Source organism: Haliaeetus leucocephalus, unplaced genomic scaffold (assembly GCF_000737465.1).
Source record: "Haliaeetus leucocephalus isolate CR32 unplaced genomic scaffold, Haliaeetus_leucocephalus-4.0 Scaffold577, whole genome shotgun sequence".
Taxonomy (NCBI): domain Eukaryota; kingdom Metazoa; phylum Chordata; class Aves; order Accipitriformes; family Accipitridae; genus Haliaeetus; species Haliaeetus leucocephalus.
In genome coordinates, this window is record NW_010973013.1 from 6,098,281 (window position 1) to 6,121,982 (window position 23,702).

The 23,702-nt window shown below is 39.4% G+C and overlaps 1 non-coding gene across 1 annotated transcript; it reads right to left on the reverse strand.

Annotated features, from left to right (window-relative positions):
• Window positions 1-9: 9 nt before the first annotated feature.
• TRNAG-CCC lies at window positions 10-80 on the reverse strand. Its single transcript has one exon. It is a non-coding gene; the product is annotated as a tRNA-Gly (tRNA).
• Between the last annotated feature and the right edge of the window lie 23,622 nt (window positions 81-23,702).

Genomic DNA, 23,702 nt, shown 5'->3' on the forward strand with positions numbered 1-23,702 from the left:
TTTTTTTGATGCGCCGCCCGGGAATCGAACCCGGGTCGCAAGAATGGGAATCTTGCATGATACCACTACACCAGCGGCGCTCACGCTTGATAGATGCCAGTCCTGGGGACAAGGTCCTGGGCAAACCAGTCACCTTGTAGATGCTCACTCTCTAAAATGGACCAGATAACAAAAAAATGAGACAGGGAAGCAATAAAATTAACATTTTCGCTTTTATCAGAAAGTTTCATCCAACCAGCCTGCTTGGGGAGAGAGAAGCCAATGCCGCGTTACCAAAAATCAAGAAGAATTAAGGCTAGAAAGGAGCAAATCAAGCAATAACAACAAAACCGGCAACATGAGGGAAGACTCTGTTAGAATAAATATTAAGTAATAGCCTGAGTCATCTATTATTGTTCAAGTTATTTTAAACTAACTTCGCTTGATGTATTAAAACCTGCTAAGACTCCTAATTACATTTTGTACACATATAAATCATGTTAGCCTGTATGCATCAAGGTGAAATGAGAAACCAGTCCTCGGGAAACTTTTTTCTCTCGGTCTTATGATATATAATGCCAGATGTTCTCACTGTGTCTAACGTTGCTAAACAATTGGGGTAAGGATAGGCAGTGTGCTAAGAAATACACAAACACGCCTGTAAACGCGCATTCACTCAAAAAACAAACTTCAATACTCAGGAGTAGCATATCCTAATGCAAGCCTGACACTTTTGTCGCAAATATGGTCAGAGAGACCCGACAGCAGAGTTAGCAAAACTTCACCAAACTGCAGCCTCCAGAAGGACTTCTTTTCTTCCACTCACACCTTTGACTCCTTCATGGAAAATCTGATTTTTCACTATCTTTCATGACGTTTCTTGCAGGAGACCGACGCGCCTTGCCCTCATTCCCATTTACAGAGACACCCCTTTGGCAGCCCTCTGCCAGCACAGAACGGTTGTGGTCACCCGCAATTATATTGCGCCTTTAATAACCTGAAGGTTTAAACCAAATCAGGAATATTAAGCCAAGTCTTTTTTCCAGTTACAACATGAATATATTTAAAGGAATATATACCTAAGAGACTATATCGAGTTCTTTCTAAATGGACCTTGTAATGTCACAGTCAAGCCTCATAACTTTTAGAAAGTTGATTTAAAATTTGACTGCAGGAGGAAAAAAAAGGCTCATTTAAAAGGGGAGGCTTCCTTAAAACTTCCTACAAAGGAGATTTCTGTTTCTTTAGATGTTATAAGTGTGATACAATAACAAAGAACATAGATTGAACTAAAGTTGAAGCAGGCTGAAAAACATTAAAGGAATCTGCGCCAGGCTTTCTGCCAACAGCATTCAATGGCAGAGAGCAGGTGGGTAGCAACAGAGCCGGCAAAAGGTGCCGGGGCTAAATTTCTGGAAAAGAGAGCCTGGCTATGAGAAAAGTTCAAATAAGGAGGAAAAAAGCTAGAGAAGAAGGCATCAAAAGTAGCAGAGGACAGCTTCTGCCTTTTTGGTGAACTGCCAAAGGGGCAAGTTATGGAAGAAAAGGTTAATTTAATTAACAAAATACTCAGGTGCAGACATGACTTCATGTCTGCTGGCTGACAGGAAAATAAAAACAATTTCTGATCAGAGTTTAACATAACCTTTTCAGTACTAAAAGATGGTATTTCATCTTCTTGTTTGTCTATTTAGCAACTGACGATCACCCACTGCATCTTCACTATCCGTTCCCCGAAATGTCTGGTCTGTGGTTATGTGGTTTCCATAAGTAATTGGCTGACCTTTACTTCGAGAACAGGAGTGCAGCAGAGCAACAAGAGCATTTAGAAAATACAGCAATGCATGTAATTGAGAGCTTTAATTGGGAAACAAAAGTGTATGTGTGTCCCCTATACCCAGATAGGAATGAGCCTGAAGTCCTCTGCATCTCCGAGCAGACTCAATCTATTCCTGTCGGGATGGGGGGAAGCCCCTGTCGTCATCTCCAAGATGCAGCACGGGAAAGGAAAATAGTTAGAATAATCTTGCCTTTGGAGTCCTCTGCTCCAGCCTTTCCTTTAGTCTCTTTTCCCAAGATCAACACGAGCTACCGCCTTGTGGATGGCCCTTGTTTTGCCTGCTTACCTAAGTGGGGAAAGCACCTCCTCCCTTGACAGGGATACAGCCCAAGAAAGCAGTCGTTTTCAAAAATGGACGTATTTGGTGTTGACCACAGGCATTAGGGAGCAGCCAGGAGTCAAAAGGACCTCGGTGAGGAGGAGCGAGGGGAGCAGCTGCAGAAGGTCGCCGCACCCAATTCCCAAAGCAGCGCACTAATCTCAGTATACAAGCTATCATCACCCTCACGAATGCTCATCTAAGACCAAAATCATATATTATTTAGCAATTTTTCCCAAAATGATGATAAAAACAGTGATCTAAAATTAAGATCGATTCCTAAAATAGTACTCCAGGCACGACAAATAACTCGCACATCTGAGCAAAAACTGGAGCATATGGTATGAGTCAAGAATAAACTGGCAGTCTTTAATACATATTCTCATTTGAAAATGGCATCTGTGGTTTCCTGTATGTATGTGCTTTTGTCGTGCACAAACCTGACGTTACATATTTCTGGGCACCAGTTAACACCAACAAGCACTCCAGTGCCTCCGAACCCTTCTAGAATTGCTTCCCCGCTTGGATTATCCAAAGAAATTGAAAATATTTACTGCAGTTATTTCTGCCTTACTTATTAAAAAAAAAATCTGCTTCAGTTTGTTTATTTTTTATATGGTTCAGGCTAGAGAGGCACCTGCTATGATCAAGCCCATCTTCTTCGTGGAGTTGGAAAACTTATCCCATGGAATATGCTCCCCACAACAAAGAGCGCTTCACATTGCAGAGGGACACCTAGAGTCCCCACTTTGCAGACTTTCCTTCTAAAGGAAGCAACATTCTTTACTTATTTATTGTATCTCTGCCTTTTTTTTTTTTTTTTTTTTTTTTTAAGACCTTTAAGATGCTACTTATTGCCTATGCTGGGAACCAGGCCTTCCCAAACTTTCTCTGTAAATCCACACACCTCATCTGATTCTTTGAAATTCTAATTATATAAAAGAAACTGTGGTTGCAGGGGCTGCCATCCCTCCCAAGAAAAGACAAGACAAATTCTTCTGATATCCAGACAAAGTTTATCTGTAATGTTGATAAATCTCATGGCATTTATTACATGTTATATAACAACATTTGGTATATACGTTCTTTAAAAAGTTAGCTCCTGAGATGGATTGCATGAGAATAAGTACTGTTCCTAGAATCAGAGAAAATAAAAATATAAATTCTAAATATTCAAAGCATGAAGAAAAAACCACTCATTTCTTCAGTTCTTTGTTTTAAAATCATAATTTTCATTTAACTTCCTAACCAAGAGGGAGGAACAGGGGAGAGAGGAGTAATTTTAAGCTAATATTCGCAGCTTCTAAAAGCCTGGAACTAATATCTGAATGGCTCCTGTGTTCCAAAATATTTCTGAATTTAAAATTGGTAGACAAAGTGTGGAGACCGTTTGTCTGCAAGCAACACTGTGCTAAGAACAATAGTTCTTGGCAAGTAATAGTTATGTTCTTTGTGGAAAAGTAAGAGTCTACTGTTATCTATAGCCCAATCTACCATCATCACTCCAATGATACAGAATTTTAGAACACTCTCTTTTTTGTTGTTTTAATGAAAAAACTTAACATTCAAAGCAGCTTGGTGACATTGTCATTGCAAACAAAATCCAATACCTAAATTATACGTGACCTGCTTTCAGCAAGAACGTTTTTTATTGCTACAGAAGCCAAAGCACAGTGAATGCAGCTGGCCAACAGCTCGTAATCATGCTCCCAGAAACTAAGGCAGGGTCCGTTTCATAGATCAGGACCTATCATAACATGTAATTGAATACAACATTGCATATAGGAACTATACATGCTGCACATTTGATGCTGTGTAACAACTACGGATAAGTATTAGTTACTCTCCTGTGTTGAACAAGGAGATTAATGCTGGAACTCCCAGTGGCAAACAGCAAGTCATAGCACTTATCAATAAAGTACAGAGGTCTCGGCAAGAAGCGTAGGATAATTATACTGCTATCATACTGTGAATCAAAAGCTAGGGATTTTAGCACATCGTCACCAATAAAAATGTGGTTGCTTATGGTAGTCTCCAAAAAGCACTAATGCCTGTTGCACTTCTGTAGCTTTGATGTTGTTTTCAAACAAAAAAGCAGTAGCTTTCCAAATCAAATCTTAGCTCCAGCCTACCACCCTAATGACCTGCCTTCAACTTTATTCACTGCAAAACAATTCCATTTAGTTGTATTTGCAGGCAAAAACATGAGTAAAGGTTTTTGAAAGTGATGTTTGCTTCACTTACTTCAATCATAATATTCATATGTTTTACTTTACCTTTTTTATTGTAAAATGAAAGTCTTACTTCGGGCAGCAGCAGAATTCAGCTTCTTGGGAAATTCTTCCATTGCACACTTGCTATTTCATATCATAATAGCATACTTTGAAGATGACTGCGTACATATCAGGTCACTAAAAAGTTCTTTCAAGGCAGAAAAGAAGAGGGAGGTTGCACTGAAAGTTTCCAATTTGTTATCAAATTTTAAGTACCATGCAGCTCAGAAGTTACACTACATATGAAGGGAAAAGATTCACTCTTTTTCTTTTCCTGTAAGAACACAGTCCCCTCTTCCTAAAAAAGCCCAAAGTCTAGAAGAAAATGAACTCCTCCTTAAAAGGACAATAGTGATCAATGTAACAGCTGCAAGAAGTCACTATCTTCTCGAAGCAAAACTTTTTTTTTCTTTTTTTTTTTTTTTAAACGATATTGCAGGGATTCAAAGAAAAAGCTTAAACATTTCTAAAAAGATAAATTATTTTGTCGTGTCACCTTTTACCCCCAAACCTCACTGAATAACCTTCAGGATAGGGAAAGACAAATATGAAGCATAGCACAGCATACACATGAAACAAAATGGTGTTTTCTATTAGAAAGATGGGAGTCCACTTCCAGGCAACTTGATGAAGAAGCAAAATAAAAGTACTGCAGATTCTGTGGTAACTTCCTTGTATTGTAAGACAGAGATTTATTTATCATCTCTGACGAGCAATGCTAAGACAGTCAGACTTCAAAGAAGAAAAGGAAAATTTAATAACGAGTAATAACCCAGATAAATGTCCTAAATAGCTCCTGCAAACTGTGAAATCATATTTCTGAAATATTTCACAATTGCTTACTTTTGGAACTTGACTTTCCCCTTTTTTAAATGGTAAAGAACATTCAGTTTTAACTTCGGATAATGGTTTACTCTTAAACCCTAGCTGCACCGTGTTCTCTTTGGTACGTACTCCAGTGCCAGCAAGGCACAAGCAACACCCACTTACTATTAACATGGACATCACATTCCAGAAATAAAAATAAAATTAAAAAAAATATAAATTAGGCATCAACATCACCATTCTTCCACAGGTTATCTTATATATACTGATCCCCAAGAGAGCAACTGCCTAAGACCTTGCTTCTACCGTGTGACAGAGGGAAACTGCGTGGTAGGGGCAGGGTGACAAGTCCAGGCTGAAAGAATGAAAAAGTGAAAACTTTTTACTTTCCCCCCACCCCACCTCCTCTCTTTGTGTTTGGTTACTGGATACTGAGCCCACTGTGCAAGGATGTAGCTGCTCATCTGCTATAATTTCACTAAGACTTCCAAGGATGGTTCAAAAAAGCCTGGGCAGTACCAGCTGCCCGCCACATCCTTGCTTCTCATGGAACGTAATTAAGCCTGAACTTAATTACGGACCCACTCTCATGGCTTTTGTTCACCGAGGTGAGCAACTTGCATGCACACAAAAAAATGAATGTCAGTAATTATACTTTTCATATGTAGAGCTTCAAATAGCAAAGGAAACAAAGAAAGAACTCCAAATTTCCCCAGGTGACCCCCCTTTGTCACTCCAAAAAAACTTATGCCAATTAGCATTAAATATAATATTACGAAGAAACTCTTCTCTAATAACATTAACACAATTTTAGCACCTTTCAAAGAAGAATTTTGTTAGAAATTAGTCACTACCAAAGGCATTCAAGCACAATTTTTTCAATAACACTACATACGTCCTATGGCAAAGTCTATACATGAAATCTGCTTTTCTGGAGGGTGGCATTTGCAGACAAACAGCTGTTGAATTTTTTTGGCTCACCTCATATTGATTATAGGATTGACAATAAGCTGTAAATATTTATTATGATAATTTATGTGGTTTGTATTTTAATGACTATCAAGTGCTAAGATATCAGGTTAGACACTTTGTTGTAAATACAAATCAAATTTCAAGACTAATAAACAAAGTCAGTGGGATATCTCCCACCTCCCTTTGGGCATCAAAGGGAATCAACAAAGAGCAAGGCCATGTCACCATCTCCCAGTTCCTCAGCTAACCTCGGAGAACTGCACTGGGAACATATGTTTGTGTACGTTTGCGTACGTACTCATACGGACACGCTTGCAACGACACCGTCCCCTTGCGTTCGCACATACTGGGGCTCACGAGACAGAATCCCAGTGACTTCCCACAGCGTTCAGCGTGGTGCGCACATTAATTTGAGGTGGACGCAGTAGCTCATATGAAAAATAGCTCCTCGAAACACACCGAGTATGAATGCAACACCAATGCATTCACACATATATTTTTCTACAAAGGTAACTACTATTTCTTCTCCCCATTTTCTGGACATGAAATTACTATCGACTATTTGACCTTCTGTTGCTGTCGTGCATCAGCACAAAGAGCTGTTTCCCACTTCGATTCTGGAAACCGGCGTCTACAGAGGGGTTTTTGCTAATTGTACCGCTTACCAAAGGGACTGCTGGCAACCCAGGCAGCGTTCTTTCTGTGGCCTCAAAGGTTTTTCTCCACAACTAGAGGGAGTCCCTCCCCGCTCATTAGTTCCAGAAAGAAGTTAAGGTCATCCTCATTCACAGGGCAAATCCTACATAACAAAAATTTTAACATTTTACACAGTAGCATAAAAACAATAATGGGAACAATACACAGAAAGCTTTGTTATCTTCTAACAAATCCTTATCAATCTACATCCTAAGGACAGAAAACCATCAAAGACACTTCTGAAGTAATTTTGACAGCATAACCCTCGTTAATGCAATTAGATCTTCCTCTGTTACTTTTTAAGAGTAAGTTAGACTGGAAGAAGAGGTATCTGCTTACAAACGTACATGCCTCAGTAGTAGGCAGCACCCTCCTCTGCAGCATTTTGTTATTCCACCTAAGCTCTAATAAGGTCTCCTGTTACCAGGGCTTTATAAGCATTTCCGTCACATTTGGAGAATCAATTAAAAAAAAATTTTAAAAAAAAGCGCCAGATCAACTATATTTAGCTTTTTTTTTTTTTTTTAATTAACAAGTGTTTCAAACTCTCTTTCCAACAGAGATTGCGCTTGTACGTATTCCAAAATCGGTCTGACTTACATTTCAAATCTTTATAACATGTGAAGAACTTTCAACGATAGCTTAATTGGGTAATGCAGCAGGTATGAGCAACTGTTACAGTTATGTATGATAAAAAGCCGTGTAAGTTCCCAGAATAGCTTCCTGCCGAGATGTATGCATTCCTGAATTTCCATCTAAACAGGCAACTAAATGCTCTAAGTGCACAAAAATATCAGACCAAAAGTCTTTAATAATTAGCTTTTTTCCAAGAGATTCATGTCAAAGGTTATTTTATGCACTTTCTAGTCTGGTTTTTAAAAATTATTTCTGTTTTCAATTTTAAGGGTCTTCATGTTTGACTGCAACCAGCAGAAAATCATTTTTTATACAATTACCAAAAAAGCATACAAGGGAGAGACCCGATTGCTTAGCTCTCTTTAAGCAAACGGTGACTTTGCTTTGCCACTAGTGACAGTGCCATTAAAACCAGCAGTGCACTAGATTGACCAGTACATCATTGTACTACTGCTTCACACAGTGAGCCAGAGACAGTTAATCAGCCATGTGCATAAATGTCATTTATCATCTATAATCATCCTGGTATTTTCCAGGATGAAATAGCTAATACTGCAGTTGAGCTTACAAAAACATCCATTTTCTAGATTATGATATGACAAGCACTATTTTAAAAAGCAGATTTTTCAACAAGGCAAGCAATCCGTATAAGTGCGTTTGTGGATTATGTAACAAAAAATTAAAAAGCACTATATATGGTATAAATGGGCAGCCAGGTATGGTTGTGTTGGAATTACAATTGTGTAGTATGGTTACTTTTGCAATTACACTTAGTCTGCTATATATAAATATGATCTACAGAGCCACAGATATACCAAGCTTTAAGTATTCTCCTCTGACTGCTGCTTAGAAAAGCATGAATGCCAATGAATAACAGCATTTCACTAGATGCAATTAAACCTACAAAAAGCATAACATCAAACTCTTTTAAACATTTTTAAATGTAACTTTTAGCTAAAAAAAGTTTTATTGAAACACATTTTGACATCTTAACGGTATCCGAAATATAAATCAATATTTAAAACTAAGTAAATCTTAAAATCTTGCTCTTTTCATATAGTTAAGTAATCATTTTAATGACATTATACATCTTAAATTATGTTGGTAAAAGCTCATAAACATGGAAGTCTAAGGATCTTCTCATGGATAACAAAAACCAGAGGAAAATACAAATACTCTCTGATTTTAAATACAAGTTTAATTCTATAGGACCTAATTAAGAGCTAAACATTACCACACAGTTATTTCTATGTGGGAAAAATACAAAAATCAGACTGGTATTTTTGCCTTGTTGTTTTGTTTCACACGATCTCTAACCATACCCATTCGCTTCCCTCCTAACCTTGGCACAGCTTCACTTTACTTTCATCTCCTATCTCTCCAAACCTCCTTCTACGCATTCGAAATTATTCTTGTTGCTCAACAAAATTTGGGGGCAAATACGAGACATTCAATGTAAGAATAGAGAAGTGATGCTTTTCTCCAGGGTAGTAATAAAACAGTTTTCATTACAGCTTTCTTCCTAAAAAAAGGGGGGGGGGGAATATATTTTGCCGAATCTAGCCTTCACCCATTAATTTCTTTATTCCAGATTTTCTATAACCCTCACTAAACCTGATCATGGTAACTAATTATCACGTACCATCCTTTGAAAGCACATGTTAAACTAGCCAGGTAAGAGCTTTGGAGATTAGCATACCATATTTAAATAAGCAACATGGTATTATCTGCTCACCAGGGTCTGCACAGTAAATTCAGCGGATTAAAACCACCCGAGAGCAGATAAGGCAGCCGTTCCTCATGCTGCTCGTGTGCTTCAACTGCGTAACTTAAGCAGCATCAGAATAAAGGAAACTTTTCACGTTACGAAGAATATCCTAAATTAACCCAAAGTAGGGTGACTGCGTGTTTCAGGAGTATATTCATTAAATCAAAACCCAAGAAACACAAGGAACAGCACATCCTGTTGGGGCACCACAGAAAGCATCTGCCACTTAGTTCTGCTAATTACCGCTGAGAAAGTAAGTTGCCTTTACCAAAGACACCCCCTGCCAAACCACAGAAAAACCCACCAAGGCCTCATGACTGCAGTTATTTCTAGGCAGCATCAGCTTAAAATTAAAAAAAACAAAACAAAACAAGTTTCAAATACGACAGTCCTTACATTGAACGTGTTTGTTGGGTTTTAGGTGGTTTTTTCTTCTTCCCCTCCCAAAAAAAATCCTTTGCCGGCAAACCTCCATGTCCGTAACCCAGGGATGCTACCACCATTCCTCGCCTGCTGTGGGCTTCTCTTAGGCAGGCAACGCCGTGCCAGCTTGCTTAGATGTCTCCTTAAAACCATGCTGCGTGAAATATCAAAGCACTGCGTCTCAGAAATAGGGACTGGCCTAATACTGGGAACTTTTTTAGGATTTGCAGTCAGCTGTGTTTGTTGGAGGCTCTGCCACCCGCCGAACTTCTATTAAAAAAAAAATAATTGCTACTTTTAGATTTAAAAAAAAAATACTAAAATCATTTTACAGGATGCAATGAAAGTGATGGAGTTTAAGCGTGCAAGAGCTGTCAAGCAAGAGCTCATGATTTTAAGTACTATTTCTTTCTACCCTCAATTTTATAACCAAGCCTACAGACCAGAAGGTCATACATACTCACAAGGCCACTGAATCCACAGGGCCTATTTTAACTCACACAGTAACTCCTTCCTTTGTGCCCGATAAAAGACAGAAGGATGTTGCCAAAATAATTTGCTTTCTTTTGCCCTCATTGCAGTTAGCAGCAAATCACATTTCAACATTTTATTGTATTATAATTAATGCAGAATAATGAACAACGGATGAATTTCTGAGCAATAATTTGTGTGTTCCTTTTTACTTAGTAATTCCACTACACATCACTTTTGTGAAGTGATCTGGAAGCTACCGGCCTCAGCTATAGCACATTTTTAGTACAGTTATCAGGTCTCTCTTTGCTAAATTATTGTATCGTACACCAAGAGCAGGACAGAACACGATGTCCAGGGATGTTTAAAGACACTTTCCAGGAGTTTGCAGCGAAAATCATTAACAATAAATCCAAAGCCTTCACTTCACTGCAAACCTGATATGTCATTTTTAGGAGATGTGGTGAAGCCCGTTCTGTTTATTATCGAGACGGGCGAACTCCCGTGCACAGTCTGGGATGTGGACGAGCTCCTGCCTCAGGCCACCCACTGCCACCCACGACCCGACCCCAGACACTCTGGGCTACTATAGGCACAGTCAGGGGGACATTCTTCATTTTAAAAAACAAAAAGCAAAAAAACCCACACCACCCCCTTGCTGATTTTCTCCCCTGAAATAAGCCCTTCTAGTTGAAGAGGGATAAATTCAAGCAAAATGTTACTGCAGGCTTTTTTTTTTTTTTTTTTTTAGGAAAATTGCAAAAATGGCAGGTTATTTATTAAATTCAAGTACCATCCCCAGACTGATTGCCAACATTTGGTAGCATTTTTAAAATACTTCTTAAACCAACTGTAAGAATGTGCAATCCTATTAATTACTAGCAGGTAATTTTCAAGAATATTTGAGTGAAAAGCAATCATACTTATTTAGAAGCACTTTGTCTCATTTAACATTTGAGATCAATACATACTCCATATCCACAACCACTAAAGAAACTTCAAAAGCAACTGCAAACTTCAGCAAAGAATATCCCAGCCACACTAATTCTTTCAAAGTCTTTCCTCAGCAAAAAGAGGTGCACCACCTCAAGACCAGTATTTTCAATAAGAACAGGTTTCTTCTCATACCAGGTAACTTCTCAGACACCCTCCCCACATCTACTCTATTTTGGCCTCCCTTGGTTATAGGAGTCAGGTTGCAAGAGGCACTTACTTTAAATTTTAGTATTTTGGCTAAGGACCTTTGCAGATAAAAATGTTCTGGAATCTAATAACGGTTAAAGTGTTGCTTGCTTAATTTGATTTTTCTTCCTTAAATAAAGTAAAGTAAATCAGAGCCAGTCACATGTGGAAGAGAAGAAGAAAAAAAATGAGACACTGAAATAAGGATTCACAAATAAATGTAAGCCAGCCCCGAGAGCTATGGTTTTCGATCAAGTGCATAACTTGTTGGTATTTTATAAATAGAGGATGAACTAAATTCACTGCTATCAAAAATTCATGAGATACTGAGTTAGAATTTGAGTTTAAAGAAGACTTAAAAGCCTTTTATGAAGATGTTTTCCTTCCTGAGGCACACTAGCCACTTGCATTACTTCACTTCACAATGCTGAGAACTGACTGTAAAGCATGAACTAAATTGAATTCTGGCAAAATATTAATTGAAAGACGGCAAGGAGCCAAAGACAAAACAAAACAAAAAAAAAAAATCATTTTTCAAATGTATTCTCTACTACATGAAAGTTCTTGATTTCTCTGTTGTTTTCCAGCATAAAGCAGTCTCACATGCATGGACTCAAGTCGCCATCAAAACCTGTAAACTCATTGATGCTATAGCTCTAGGCAGTACGCAAAGCTCAAAACTTCCACGAAGCGGCTGAGATTTGATGCTACGTCTTGATCTGAGCTGTGACAGTATTTAATCCTTTAAATAATATTTTATGCATTGAACCTGTTCGGTGAGAGGACAAGGAGAACTCAGAGAGAGTAACATAAGTTTTTTCAGAATAATACCGTACTTTGCCATGAATTAATTCCTGTAGAGTTAGGAACAAGAATCTGTAGTACTAAAGGAAAAGTCAACAATAAGGATGTGAAGGCAGCTCACTGACATACCGTATGTATATATGTATATTCAAGAGTAAGGTTTTTATATTCTGTTCTTTTTTCCTCAGCAATTATAGGCATTGCATTGTAAAACAACCATTATTTTATTTTCTGGTGTACAGCAGGGGGGCGTGCACCACATGCCATGCAAAAATATGCCTTCAGTCATGATCTAAAAGAATTTATCATTCAATAATTTCAAGTCCTCATTAGAGCTATTGTGTTGAACTGATATTCTGCTTGCATGGCACGGTGGTCTTGTTGCGAGAATAATGAAGCAGGGAAGGTACAAAACGTGGTGGGGGGTGAAACTTTAGTTATAAATGTATGTCTAAAACTTATGTAGCTTTGTTTTCATGCACAACACTGGCATGCAGAGAAAGTAAATCAGTGTTTTTCAATAAGTCATCCTTACTGAAAAGAATCTAACTAATTAAGAGCCTGCTTGATTCAATTACAGCATCAAGCCAAGTTCCCAGAAGACAGAGATGGGCTGATACGGCCTTTTGAAAGCACAAAAACTAGACTGCAATTATGTTGTACAAGACTTCTCTTCAAATTGCTGAGCTTCCCAGAGAGGTTTCAGCACAGTTGTTTAGCTCCTGTGTGTGACCCCAACCCCGCACATCATCCGGGTACTAAAGGTGTAACTTTGTCATCTCAAGAGTTAAGGAAGGAGGGCAGGGAAACTCTGCACATCAAACCAAAAAAAGAAAAAAAAAAAAAAGGCAAAATGAAGGCCAACACAGTTATGAATAATTTCAAAATGTAAGAGGTAAACTTACTCTTTTTGAAAGCTGCACACCCGAGAATGTGATCTGCAGCCAAAAGTCAGGCACTTTTGAGCATCTGGGCTGGAGCCTTCTTTAAGTAACATTTCCAAACATTCTTCATCACCACCACAAGCTGTGGAACACACGGGGCTCACTTTTTCTGCTCCTTTGTCACAGATCTCCTCAGTATTAGCAATTCCAGAATACTGCAAATATTTAAAGTCGCTAATTATTTGCGAGACATTATGGAACATTTTCTGGTCATTTCTCATGTGGTCATTAAGAACAAAAATCCTACCTTAAGAACAAAAAAATCCTACTTATTTTTTTCCACTACTCAGTTTGCTTAAAAGAATAGCATTTATCATTCAATAACATGCTCATAACAAACGGTGTGCTTTGGCACTGCTTTATGTCGCTGACTGGCTGTATAAATTACATTGCCACATACAGGCTCAGGTGCCTCTAAAATCTTCTATTCCATTATCCTAAGTAGGCAGGCAAAAAACATGTTTTAATTAGAATCAGAGACAGATATTTGATATTACCCAGCAACCCCTTCTACAGCAATACTGGGTGCCCGCGGTGCGCATTTAGATCCAGGATTGTCTGGAATTTGGAGGTTGTCGTGGTTTGACCCCAGCCGGCAGCTAAGCACCATGCAGCCGCTTGCTCACTCACTCCTCCCCCCTCCCAGTGGGACGGGGGAGAGAATTGGGGGGGAAAAAAAAAAAAAAAAGTAAAACTCTTGGGTTGAGATGAAGGATAAAGACAGTTTAAAAGGACAGAAAAGGAAGAAAATAATTATAATGGTAATAAATAATGCTAACAATAATAATGATAATAATAATAGTAAGGATTGGAATGTACAAAACAAGTGATGCACAATGCAATTGCTCACCACTTGCTGACCGATGCCCAGTCAGTTCCCGAGCAGCAATCCCCAGCCAATTCCCCCCAGTTTATATACTGGGTGTGAACATCACATGGTCTGGAATACCCCTTTGGCCAGTTGGGGTCAGCTGTCCTGGCTGTGTCCCCTCCCAACTTCTTGTGCCCCTCCAGCCTTCTTGCTGGCTGGGCATCAAAAGCTGAAAAATCCTTGACTTCATCTAAACAGTACCGAAAATATCAGTGTGTTCACAATATTCTTCTTATACTAAATCAAAACATAACACTATACCAGCTACTAGGAAGACATTTAACTCTATCCTAGCCAAAACCAGGACAGAGGTGAAGTGAACACGTGAGCTGCAGACAAAATTAATATTTCCTTCCGTTGACCAGCACTCACCAAGATACTGAACCAGAAAAATCATCTTATTTCATAACTTGCCCCTCTGCCCCGCATCCTTCCCTACTAACGAGGATTAGGGAACAAACACTGGTTCCTTTGATACTCCAATTTATCCATGCTGCTCAGAGCTTGGAAGCTACGTATTGTTGGAAAAGCTACGACGGCAGGATTTAAAGACGTTTCTGGAACTGACTACTTTGCCAACCCATCTTTCATTGCCGGAAAGTTGAAGGAAGAAAAGCAGCTCTCTCAACATCTGCTACAGCCTGACGTCCTCATCAGCCTAAGCAGAGTCCTCAGTCTGCACACTGCTTCAACCACAGCTCAGCTGATGATCCCCTTTTCCTAACAGTTAAGATCAAGCACCTGCTGATTATTTTGCAGTTTTAAATATCCTTAGCCTGTATTAAACAGCTTTGCTCTGAAGTGCGGCCAGCCACGTGCGGATCATGGCGTTCCCAGGAGAACCTTCTCTGCGGTGACCTGCTACTCTGGGAATTACTCACCACTCTTGGTTTTCTGCTGCAAAAGCTACTTATTTCTTAGGGATTGGGCACATCTAGAAATACAGCGGGGGTCTGGGAGGTCTGGATCTGCCCCTTGGCACGGCCATCCCATCCAACGGTCCATAGGGTGGTGGCTCTTTCCTTGGCTTGGCAGTTGATGCTTGCCCGTGTATCGCATGGTAGATGACTACCATTACAGCAGCACAAAATAAACAACACGTTGCCCTTAATTGGTAGTTAGTGACATCACAGAGTGACCTCACCATTCAGCAGTTTGTCCGTAGCAGTAAGGGAACCCTCAGCAGGTTGCTGCTGTTGAAGCCGTCACTGCCGGGATGTACCAGCAGAGCAAGCGACTTTCCCGATGGCTCTACGCGTGGCTTGTGGCAACAGGTTTTCTCTTTTCTGTATGTAAAGAATTGACTTGTCTTCAAACGACAGTATTTTAAAGCAGATTTGGGGCCGTACACCTTCTTTAGACCAGCACAATTGTCTGCTGAAAGCACACCATATTGATCCCCCTGTTTTTTAAGTTAATCATAAAATACTAAAAAACACAGTGCAGCAAAAGAATGCAATCCTTTTGTATTAGTTATTTATGCCATACTATTAAAATTGCACTAAAATAACACAGTACAGAGGAGAACCACTTTCTCCATGCAGAGGGCACTGCCATTATTCAATACGCCAATAATCTTCCCCAGCTGACAGATTGTTAGGTTCATATAGCCGCAAATTATTAGCAGCATATTGTACGCTAATAATATAAAAAAATGTGTAAGAAGTGGAGCTATAAATCATATTCATTTCTTATTACTATCCACAATCCTGCTTAAGCATTATGTATGGTTTTCTACTCCTACTCAGAAAGGAGAGAGAGCAGGGGGCACCAGTTGAGCTCCCTGAAAGATCAGTGCAACAGCAGATAAACCACTAGCAAACATGTTGGAGGAAAGGCAAGGGGATGGATGGTATTTCTTTGCCATACTTTGTGGTTGATTTTTTTTTTTAAATATATTTATGTATATATTCCCCCACAGGTACTGACAGACCAGTTCGTATGATTTCTCTGGTTAGGTTAAGGCACCCTCACGTTTAATAACAATCCATTTAATTTTGCTTGAAAGGAATAATTGCACTTCAGTTTTATATGTCTGTGTGAATGAAATTGTTGCTGTCACTTTAGGACCAGAGAGATATTATCTTCACCAAACAATAACCTATTACAGGAACAGTGTCATCAGAATCCAACCGCTTTGCTAGTGCTACTGCAGGTGATTAGTAACACCCTGAAATTTGGTCTTGAATCTATTCACAGGTTTGATTTCCTGTTTCTATTACTTAAAGGAAAATATATTAAATTACTGAAACAAAAAGATGTAAATAATTAGTAATGGTTTCGCATACCTGCATGCAACTAAAATGAAATTGAAAATATTGAAATTTGACATTACAATGTCCAAAAGTAGAACTAGTACTGTAAAACTGTATCCGATGACGATTCAATGCAAGTTTAAAAACCCAAGCTAAAGGAACGACAACCATTACCATGGGATAGAAGCTTTCTTAAATTCTCCAGCTTTCCATGCTGAGCAGCAACAAACAAATGTGTAATTCAAAATCATCCTCACATTCCTTGCTCGCTCCTTTCTCTAGAAGTATTTTTATTTTTTCAGTATATCCCTAGAATAAATATTTTTGCTCTTAAAAAACACTGGGGAACTGACATAGCCTATTTTTTCCCCACACTTTCCAAACAGAAATCAGAGATATGCAATATATTCAATACTCTAAACATAAGCTGAAAAATTAATGGTGGAACAAATTAGACAAATTTAATTTAATTTTTCACGTTTGCTCATTTACCCAATAAATAGAAATGGAAATTGAATTAGTTTATTAGAAACATTAAGTTAATATATTTCTGTTCTGGAAATAGGTCATATAACTCACTTATGAAGAGATACTAAACAGAACTCTTTCTCAAAAAAATCTCATAACAGATTCACTTCCCAAATATAATAAATGAACTCATAAGTACATGCAATATACTTAAATAATTATTGCTTTCTAACAGCTGATGTAGTCTCAATACGCTCTTGTAGTGCATTTCAACTCCATTAGCATTTAGACTGCCTTACAGTGTCAGGGTAGGTTAGGGGGGGAATCACCCGATAACAATGTAAAAAGTACACAAATTATCATTCAGAACACAGCAGTACATGGAAATGAGACAATAGGCTTACAGGTTACCTGAAACGAAGCTTGGGGCAAAAAATTTCCTCCACACTGAGGATGGTGTCCACGAACATTTGCTCCGTGTTGGAGCACACCCTTTGCAATGCCTGCACGCCCATTTTCAAAACCTTCAAAAGCTCAACAGGAGAAAAAAAAAAAAAAAAATTCTTATTAAGGAGATATAATTAAAGGATTCAGTGCACAGCTCAATGGTTTCATCACTAAATTCTCACTGCAATAATTGTAATTCTTTTGCTTTTACCCTCCCCTCTCAAACCAAAACTAATTTGTCCTAAATGATCACGCAGCGCTCATTACCGTGATGTTTGTAGTCTGGTCTAAAAATCAGACACACACCCTGCCTTCTACTGTGTTTCGTGTAAAACAAATTCTTTGCAACATTGCTTAGAGACAGGACAAAATATTTCAGGCTTTGAGATGAAAATTAAGGTATAGTCAGTGATTAGAGAAAAGGAAAGGAGAATCCCTTTCTTCAGGAGGCACAGCAATAGAAATCAGAGTCAAGTAAACTTATCAGTACCTAAGTTCTTACCCTCAGAATTAAGGCACTTTATTTTAAAAACACTCATTATGCCCACACACAACATTCATATGGAGAAGTTACTGCAAATAAAGAAAGGCAATCACTTGTGCAAAGCAGTCAGAATTTAGTGTTAAACTTACCATTCGATGATATTTCAGAAGTCCTTAGCAGAACATTATCTGTGTGCCTTCATAAGAAACTGCTAATTTTTCTGATTAATTAGTATTTCATCAGACTGGTCTAAAAAGTAATTTGAAACCGTAGCAACTTTCTTAGGCTTTGACATGGGCTGTAATGGTCCCAATATGTACAAAACAATTTGGACCAGCCACCTTCCTCGTGTCCATCGCACCCAACCCAGACCTTGCCAATGCAAACTGCAGGTAACAAGGGGTTTTACTTCTGATTTGCACTGCAGGTGGTGAGCACAGAATCAGTCCTATTAGCACTAGAAAAGATTCCTTTATTCACTTTCATATTAAAGAGGATGTGTAATACGTAACTACTTGCTTACTGATTCTAATTAAGATATAAATCAATATATCAGAAATACCTGCAAACTGTTAAGTCCCCAAAAAGCAATCACTGGAAGAAGGGGAGACCCTTTTCTCATTAGATCTACTACTGATTCACCCTGCCAGACACTGTGAATATTAAATGTCTCTGCGTTTTGCAAATATAAGACAAGGCTTAATAAACTTTGTGCAGCTTTTCAGAAGGCCTGAAAGCAGAAAGCAACAGGACTTGTAAGAAATCCCTGTTGGACGTCACAAGATCACCCTGGTAAACGCCATTTCACAGGACGTACCTTTGTCTTAAAATGTTCTGAACCCCAACAACACTAAGACAGTTACCTTTCTCATACCTCAGCTTATTAGCATGCATTACTACAAAGGAAAGCTAATATTTTAATGGGACTGTTAAAAGAGTATCAAGCTAACTACAGTTTGGGTTTGGTATGCTGCATTTCTGGAATTTATACAAGCACATTTGGAAAAATAATATCTAGTAGAAGTGTTTATATTGGGGGGGAAATCAAAGTACTGGCAGCCAAAGCAAGCAGCAAGGAATTCACCAAAAGTCGTCTGTGAGGAAAGTTAAGAAACATTCGCATGGAAGAAGTCTCGTAACTCCAAGAAGTCTCTAGGACAGCTACCAAGGAAGGCTTAGGTATCAACAGAGAAGAATTAGAAAAAAATACAAGTGTACGACCAACCATCCAGAAACTATCTAGAGTTAATTACTCCTGATGTAACATTTTTCATTCTCCAGTTTTCCTTCCAGAAGCATCTCCTCCTGAGAGCTGGAGCTCCTGCAGATCTTCTAGCAAAGCCGCTCACTTGTGTGCTCACTAACACCAGCCGTTGTCAAACACTTGTAAACCCAAGGACAAATTAAGATGGAAAAAAGATGAGAAGAAGGAAAAACTATGTCATTTTACCCAGAGGTTTGTCAAAACACGTGCCTCGTGAAACACAAAGAGTATTAACAATTGCGGATGGTGACAGACGCCCCGCTCCTGCAGCCGTTCAAGCTCTCATGGACCTACTAGGAGAGATTAAAAAGGCAAAAGCAAAACCTTAGAGCTGAGGCAAGGGATCAGGCTCGTCTGATAAGACCTCTCCTAGACACTGGAGGCTTTCCCAGAGAGACCAATAAAGATTAAAGGCATTATTCATCACATGAAAACATCAAATCCCTCAGCCCAAGAGTCTAATTTGAGCCTTACTGAGATGCCTGAAGAGGCATCAATAGGCGAACGCGACTAAGGGCTGATCCCAAAGCCTTATATCAACCCAGCACAGCGCCGAGTCCAACCCAACTGGTTGGACTGAGCAGCTCCGTCGAGTAGCCAGGGTCTACCACCATGGAGCGAAGCTTCCGAAGTGCCCACGCAGCTGTCTTGGAAAGTCAACGTGCGAAAAACACCCATTTTTTTATGAAAAGCATGACTGTTTCCTCAATATTTTTGAATCTCTCTCTTTAATCCATCATGTTGAATTGGGAAAGCAAGAGACCAGCGCGGCTCCCCATGTGGAGTCAGAAGCGGGCAGCCCGCCTGAGCGATGCTAGGGCTTTAACGAGCAACAACCAGAACGATCATAAAATAAAATGAGATGTTGCAAACTTCGACGTGCACCGCACCCCTCAAGGAGACAAAGTCGGAGTGAAGGAACAAGTAAAACTGCTCCTGCGGGCTCTCTGGTAAATGAAGCTAGTACAGCAAAACGTAAAGGACCTAAATATATTCCATATATTCCACTTTGTTACAGAAAAGACTATTCAGTATTTCTGTAAACAGTGGTTTTATAGGTAAGAACACAGGTCTAGGTCAAAATCGCTTGGAATATTATTATATTATGTTATGCTATATTGTACAGTACATTTTTGGATTCTCTCTGAGAAGCAGATAAGACGGGGTGAGCTGAAGCCAGTGGTCCCAAGAAACAAGCACTGCAACTTCAGGAAAAACCCCACGCTGAGCAACACACCTTGGGAGACTCTGGCAAGGGTAGAAGTAAATTCTCTTTGAGAGAAGATTTTGTTGATCAAAACAGACTGGAAAACAGAAACAAACAGAATTCAGCACACCGTGTGAAGCAAAAACGTGCTGGACCTGCTCGTGTCTGCTATACAAGCACATCTCTAATGGAGTCGGCACAAGCTGAAGCTGCCAAGTGACCTTTAAGGGTGTTCTTAATAAGAAAGTACCAGAGTATCCCTGGCTGGAGGCAACAGATGCATACGTATATATATATATGTGTGTGTGTGTAATATATATGTGCATCTTCCAGGAAGATATACTGGAAGGAGAAAAGTTGGCAACTCTCAAACTAATCACAAAGAGAAATGCTGTATGAAACCCTGTTGCCGTGAGGATCCAAGAGATACCTTACGTTCAATAACCCAAGCTGATTTGACAAAGGCACAGCATATTTCTTGAATACAATGATCGGCTGCAGTTTCACCAGTGTCTCTGGATTTCCCCATCAGGAACATCACTTTCAGCTTCTTTAAATTAATCCTGGTGATGCAAGAAAACCGGACTAACTGAACCGGATGACCAGAAGAGCTAGAAGCAAGACTCTTTACTGTACGAAGAACACCACGGCCCAAGAGGTCTTCGTCAGCATCTCCTGTGCTTTCTGAACAGGGGAATGATAGCAGAAGGGGTACAAGACGCTGTGGATGAAGGTCGGGGTATGTGTGTTCTCCCTTGTTCCTCTGGTGTCATTAAGGGGTCACCAGTCCACCACCAGATTTTTGGCCTCCATAGGAAGAATACAAGTCCAAAGTAAGGTCAGGGCTTGATATAAAATAGACTTAATAAAAGCAGCATAAATGGGACGGCAGGCAAATCTCAGAGCTCAAGCATCACACTTCAGAGACATACAATTACTGGGGACTGACTGCTGAAAATGATTGCACCACACCAAACTAGCATTCCAGCAAGATCCAAACAAATGTTGATGCCCCAAATTCTTGCTACATGTACAGTTAGAGACTAACAGATGGTCCACCTACAGACCCCACTTCAGAGTTCTTCAGACCACGGGTCAATGTACTTTATACTTTATTTACAGCAGCCTTTCTGGGAACACCATTATAGCGTATTTAATTCATCCCCTATGGCATTTACACTTGGCAGTACTGGGCATGCTGCCATTAGTCTAGAAATATTAAGTTAGTACATGAGGCATCTTTTACGCCACTTGGTTCCCTCTGAAGAAAAACCTCACAGATACCACTCGAGCTTCCAGCTGCTTCCCTTTCCCATTACTCCCCATTACCCCACTGGGGCATCAAAACGATTCATGACTGCACAGGTAAGTGGCTTTTCTTCCTTCACAGCACCTTTTATGTTATTTTTATATCCTTCTAAATATTTCCAAAACCAACACAAAACCCACTTTGCAAGCTGTGCTGGAAATTGCACTCATGTGGGACCCTTGGTGGGATGGATCCACCTTTCAGCGTGGGATTACAAGAGATGGAGTGCTACGGAGGACCGGAGCCAATCAGCTTGATTGTGGGGAAAGAAGGGATGCTGGAAGACCAGATAAAATGTACTCAAAAATCAGTGCATCTGGGACCTTCCCTATGAGGCACAAGGCATCAAATAGGAATTGAATGTATTCTGCGTTTATCTTCACAAATACAAGTATTTCAAGTCAGAAATACTGGAAAAAATTTGTTGACTGCCCTTATATTAAGATATGCAAAAGCTTTCTTTCTTTTCCAGTATAGAGCAGAGGATAACCAACACTGGGACCTGCATCAGAAGCAGCACTGCTTCTCCTGGCCCAAGATGCTATTCCCCCTGAAAGGTTTCTAGAGCTGCTACAGGTGAAGAAACAAGTGAAACCGCCTGAACGCAGGGCACAGTTTAAACGCCAATGCGGACAGCAACAAACAAGTTTCGAAGTTGAAGTTAAGAGGTTGTAGCCAAAACTTCTGGGCTATTTTTGAAACCTTTTTCCTAAACATAATGAGTTCCAGTGTCAGCATTTTTATTCTTGCAAAAATGAACTGTGCTGCTCTACAAGATGGTTTTCTTATCAGCATAGGACTACATGCTCCATGAACTTGTCAATGACAGTTTCTCCCAGGCAGAGGACATTAGTCTGGAGATACATACTCTGACCATTTTTCTTTATGGATTTTTAATCAATAATGCATTCTATTTCACTGTAATTATTTGCAGGAACATTCCGTTTAGCTCAATATACTTTTAACAAAGGAGCATAATGGAAAATACACAATTCCTGCTACCATCAGTAATATTTCTAATCAGTTTTTACAACAAAGCAACATGAATTTCCCCAAAACAGGGGTAGGGAAATGGAAATTTAGTCATAAAGGGTTTAGTTAGACCTGTTAAAAATATACCTATATTAAACTAACAGAAAATAAAAGCGAGTTTCTCATCTCCCTCTTCCCCCCTGAAACATAGAGGCAGTTTTGCAGCAGGCAGACAATGACATGATGGTCGCAGCGGACACCTGAACTTGTGAAGCCCATGGATGCATTCCAATAACGTCCCTAAAACTTAAACTTTTCATTGTTATTCTTCGTAACCAATAATAATTAATAAACATCCCCATTGCTCCAGCCTCCCTCCCCTCTCATGGAGTCCTCACTATGCATTAGCATATCAGAAACAATTTTAGCAGGTTTGGGTTTTTTTGTTCAGGTTGCTTTTTTAAGAATATTTATCAACTACTTTGAAATTTTCTACACTGGCCAGGAGTTCTTTGGCTGGGCCAGGCTTCATAAAGTTGTTGCCCGTACTGCTCCACTGCCTACCACATACCAGAGAATATTATCCAGTTGAACACTCGTTGTACCTGCTTCAGGACTAGCAAACCCCAACGTTGTGAGACCATAAGAAAACATCCCAAAGAACACAGCAATCAACTCTCCATAGAGAGAAATATTGCATCTAAGCACCCTTTTGAAGCTTTGTCCTGAAATGATAACTTCTAAAATGCGAATGTATTTTAGGATTAACAACAAATGCATTTGCTCTCTACCTTCCTGTCTTGTATCCTCCTAACTCAGGTGAAACAACAACAACAATAACAACTAAAAAACCCCACACTTCGAGAAAAGTTATTTGAAGCTGTCGCGAGCCTTTTATTTCTCTGTACATACAAATAAAAATCCATTGTACAACAAACAGTGTCTGGCTTCTGAGTAGCAAGGACATCTCAAAGAAACAAACGCTCAAGCCGTAACAAAAAATGTATTCATAGCCTAATGTAAACTGCAATGTAACTGCACAAGCAGAGGGAAAATAAAACGTCCAAAGAAGCTTACCCAGAGCAAAGGCAACCTCCTCTCTTAAAAGAGAACTTGTACACTTGTATTTGAGTACAACCTTACTCGGTTTTTATTCAAAAGGCACATGCCTGTTCTTGTAGGCAGGTAATTTGTTAGTCATAAGAAGTGGTTACAGTATTTGTAAGCAATGAACTCATCTCGGGAAAAAGCCATCTTTAAAACCCTGCCATATATATTGGCAGTGCCAAAACC